This window comes from Vulpes vulpes, chromosome 1, assembly GCF_048418805.1.
Source record: "Vulpes vulpes isolate BD-2025 chromosome 1, VulVul3, whole genome shotgun sequence".
NCBI classification, from domain to species: domain Eukaryota; kingdom Metazoa; phylum Chordata; class Mammalia; order Carnivora; family Canidae; genus Vulpes; species Vulpes vulpes.
The window spans coordinates 61,589,380-61,593,899 of NC_132780.1; the positions used below are offsets into that span (position 1 = coordinate 61,589,380).

The 4,520-nt window shown below is 41.9% G+C and overlaps 1 long non-coding RNA gene across 1 annotated transcript; it reads left to right on the top strand.

Annotated features, from left to right (window-relative positions):
- The first annotated feature begins 1,293 nt into the window (after positions 1-1,293).
- Positions 1,294-4,301, top strand: LOC140595602 (uncharacterized). The gene is made up of 2 exons (XR_011997331.1): positions 1,294-1,634; positions 2,314-4,301. It is a non-coding gene; the product is annotated as an uncharacterized lncRNA (long non-coding RNA).
- The last annotated feature ends 219 nt before the right edge of the window (positions 4,302-4,520 follow it).

Sequence of the window (4,520 nt, forward strand, 5' to 3'; positions counted from 1 at the left end):
ATATGAAAGTCAAAAAGGAAGAATCTTAAAAATGAAGAGGTGGTCGAATATTGTATTTAAGGTGGGAAAAGAGAAAAAAATTGGAAATTTAAAGTCTGATTAAAAAACGAACTGAACTGGAAAAAGGAAGAAAAAACAAACAAGGAGGGATACTCTCAGGTTCTATAGACTGTAAATCCCTCGACTTCCCCTGGAGCCTTCCAGTGCTGCTCCGTCAGGAACTTGCTCTGCCCCTGTCCTTCCAGCTGGTCTTCTGGGGGAGGGGCCTGTTGTGCTGACTCTCAGGTGTGTGCACCTGGGGGAGCTGCCCAGCCCCCTGCCAGCTGCACGGCTCAGTGGGAGCTGTTTGTCCTGTGAGGCTCCTGCTCCCTGGTGGCCTCGACCCGTCCCAGGCACAGGGTGACACCAGGAGAGACAACCCCACTGGCGGCAGCCAGCTCCCAGCCCTAGGTCAGCTCCCGGTCCTCAGGGGCCTGGATGCTCCGGGGGCGGGGGGCGCTGACCTGCACAGCTTGGGGCGCCTGGGGTAGGAGCGTCCTCGCTGTCCCGTGTCCTCCTGGCCTCCACCTGTGGGGGGAGGGGCGCAGGATCAGGGCTGTGTCCTGGGCACCCTGGGCTCCGGGGCCTGCACCCCCGAGCTGCTCCCGGGGTCCGCGCCGGGTCAGCCCTCCAGCCCTTACCGCTGGGCCCGCAGGTGCAGAGCTCCCCTGAGGGGGGCTCCTCTGTTAGGGACCCCGGGAACTTGGGGTCCTACCCCTCCACCACCCTCCACTGCCCCTCCTGGGATCCTGCCCGAGCTCCCTGCAAGCTCTCCTGTCCCCAGGCTCCCGCACCCCCTCAGCCCGACTCCTTGCGGGGCCCCTCCCCCACTGGAGTCTTTTTTTTTTTTTTTTTCCGTCTTCCTACTTTGTTAGAAGCCAAACCCTTCTCTCTGTAGCCTTCCCGCTGTTCTCTCTTTACATCTCAGGTCAAATTCGTAGGTTTTCAGGATGATGTGAAAGTTATCCAGGTGAGTTGGTGGGGACAGGTGAGCTGGGGACCCTACTCCTCTGCCACCTTGCCCCCTTTGTCCATTTGTTTTTTATTATTCTCTTTCCTTTCTGTTCCTCAGACTGGATAATTTCAATTTATTCATCATGGAGTTCACTGATTTTTTTCTGCAATCTCAGCTCTGCTATTGAGCATCTCAAGTGAATATTTCATTTTAGCTATTGTAATTTCTAAGCACAGAATTTCTACTTGGTTCTTTTAAAAATAATTTATATCACTTTATTGATATTCCCTATATGATAGAGACACATCATAATGTGTGTGGGTCTCACACAGTCACCTGAAAGCCTGAATGGAAAAAAAACTGACCTTTCCCGAGCAAGATGGAATTCTATCCTTCTGCTAGTAGACAGCTTCTAGACTTGAATTGCAACATGGACTTCAAAGATTTTGGACTTGTCAGCCTCCATAATTGTGTGAGCCAATTCCATGAAGACCTATCTCTTTAGACATATACATATCCTATTTGTTCTGTGTCTTTGAAAAACCCTGACTAATACAAAAGTAAACAGAAATCTCAGAATTTCAGAAATTTCAATGCTAATGAAGGCTACAGTTTTTCTCCTCTGCTCTACTCTAGCAAGGTAAGTGATGCCAATCACCTTGCACACCTACAATCCTATAGGCCTCCCTCATTCAAGAGAGGTAATAAATATGAGATACCAGAATGCTGGACTGTTCCTAGTCATATATTTGAAAATAAGATAACATTTTGTCCCCTATGTTTATATCCATACATCACACAATGATAGCTCGAAGAAACCTAGATTTATTCCCATGATTGTGGGCTAAGTCACTGAGAACCTCCCCGCTGTATCCATACTCGCTTTCAGCTCATGTCAAATCTAATTACCTGCCCATGAATTATGAAGGATATACACAGACTAATTTAGTGGCATCATAAGCACTTTTTGAGAGGGTTAAAAAAAAGATGATTGGACCTACTAACTGTGGTCCTTATATATTTTCCTTTATAAAACAGGGACTAAAACCCATCCTACACACAACTTAAAGACTCACCTAAGAGTCACTTAAGAAAGTGATGTAAAAAAGCTTGAAAAATTCAGAGAATACAGTTTTTATTATCTCTGCAGTTGTAAAGATGATAAAGCCTGGGAGGAAAATATAATAATTAACCAATTACCTCATTTGTAATAAAGAGGAGTCAAACATGTTTTAGGTTGAAGCTGACACAAAGATAGAGCTTAGGATGCAAGATACAGGGTTTTTTTTTTGTTGTTGTTGTTGTTTATTTATTTTTAGGATCAATGTGTATGAAAGAAATGAGAAGGAGCACTATTGAGCAAAAGGCCTAAAAATCCTCAGTCTGCTTGGTGACGACATCTGGAGCGAATATTGCCCATCAGAATTGTCCTGAATCAGGATGATATGGCCTAGACTGTATACTTCACCTTGCACAGTAACAGGATACAAGCTTCCTTGGAAAGGGCATGGCCTCAGGCCTTGCAATTCCCTGCAGCTGAGATATGCTCAAGAGTCTCTGACTGTCTGAAAAGTGCATTTTCTGCATCTGGGCAGCAAGTCTTATGGCTACATACCATGTACCCAAGGTCACATAAATTTGTTCTAGTAAAGCCTACACATCTGGCACAGCAGGTATGATTGGAGGTACAATTTGTTTGACACTTTGGTGGTCTACAGTCATCCTTCAGGACCCATCTGATTTTTGCAGGAGCCAGACTGGTAAATTAAACAGAATTGTACTGGGTACCACTAATACCACCAACCTGGCATCTTTCATATCTTTCATAGTGTCCCTAATATCTGTCATCACCACACCACCCCTCTACACCCCTCCCAGCACACACAGGTTGCAGTATTGTTTTTAATTTACTAATATGTTGGGGTAAGATGGGATAGTTTCAGACACTTGTACTCAGCCTTCCTTAATTTAATAGCTCTTGCCTCAGTGACCTGGGAAGATAGAGGCTGCATCAAATGTTAAGCATCCAAATCCAAACTATGAATACAGAGAGGAGAGGAAAATGATCACCAAAGGTCTGTGTGTCCATGGTCAACTTCGGCCATCCATTATTTGGCTCCATATATTCATATTCTAACAGGGGCCTCTAGCTATCAATGTCAACTCAGCATTTTTATTCAACACCCTCAAAATGTCTGGATATTTACCTTTCCCCTATGCACTGCAACCCAAATAAATAGTCATAGGCCCTTTTGGGGAAGAACTGGAATAGTATTATACCATATGATTATGCCATATGTAATCACCATGGTTTTATGGACATATTTTCTGCTAAGTAGATTCCAAGTCTAAAAATTATCCCACATTCAAAAACTGATATGGAAGCTATAAGCTTTTTTGAGACATTTGCCTTCAGATTCCTTGTAATCCATACTGGATGTATTCCTCTTATATAAAGTTAGTGATATTATTTTTGTCTGCCCATCTTTCTTCTGGGGGGAGTGCTATATTCCATGATCCTTCCGCAAACTCTTTGTAGCTCCAAGTTGCCTGGCTGATGACCTTTTCAATTATTATACTAATTGTCACTCCTAGCTTCTGGCAGTTCGATTCTGTAACTTTGTCCTCTATTGTTTTAGAGCCCTATGATTGCAGTCAACAAACTAAGTTCTATACTAGCCTCTTCCACCATCATCTATGACATGCAGAGGAAAGCCATCACCAAATGTTTAGTGTTTCTGCGGCTCCCTCATCACCTACTCTTTATTTCTTCAATGACTGGTATAAACTTTGGGCCCTACTACAGCACGTGGTCACCTGGAGAATTTTCCTGACTAAGCTGCCTACTTCTCTGAGCGATTTAATTCATACCTCTACCATCTGTTACAGTAATTCTAACATCTCAACTTCTCTCAATGTGGACAATAACTTCTCCTTACTTCTAGGATCCATTCTAGTAGTGAATTTGCATAAAAATAATTTTAAGATTATATTGATTTCTTTTACTCTATTAACACAACTACTTTTATGACATTTCTATCCTTCTTTAAATAGAGGAAATAATTAATTAGAAAACTGGCATATTTAAAGACCTTTCTTTTTCAAAATTTGTCTATTTTCTATAAAAATATCCTTAAATATTCTAACTTACCTTAAATTTCACTGATGTATTTTTTTATGTTCTTTCAGGATCCGTTCTTTCCACTGCTTTCCCAGTATCTGGACATACTGCCTGCCAACCTCATTTACTTAATCATAATTTGTGATTACTTATCTTTCCTTTGAATAAAGCTGTTCAAACCGCTCATCCTTCTCTACCATTTATTCCCTCAAACAAAAGGATTATGTACATAATATAGTTCTTGAAAAATAAGAAAGAAATAAAAGACAAATCTTGAAAGAAATAATGATAATTTAAGTTTTCAACAATCTTCCTTCATATTTCCATTACTCCTTACTTTTCTGGTTACTTAAAAGATAACATACATTTTATAAGATAAAGTGCAAACCAGTTTCTACAAACTTT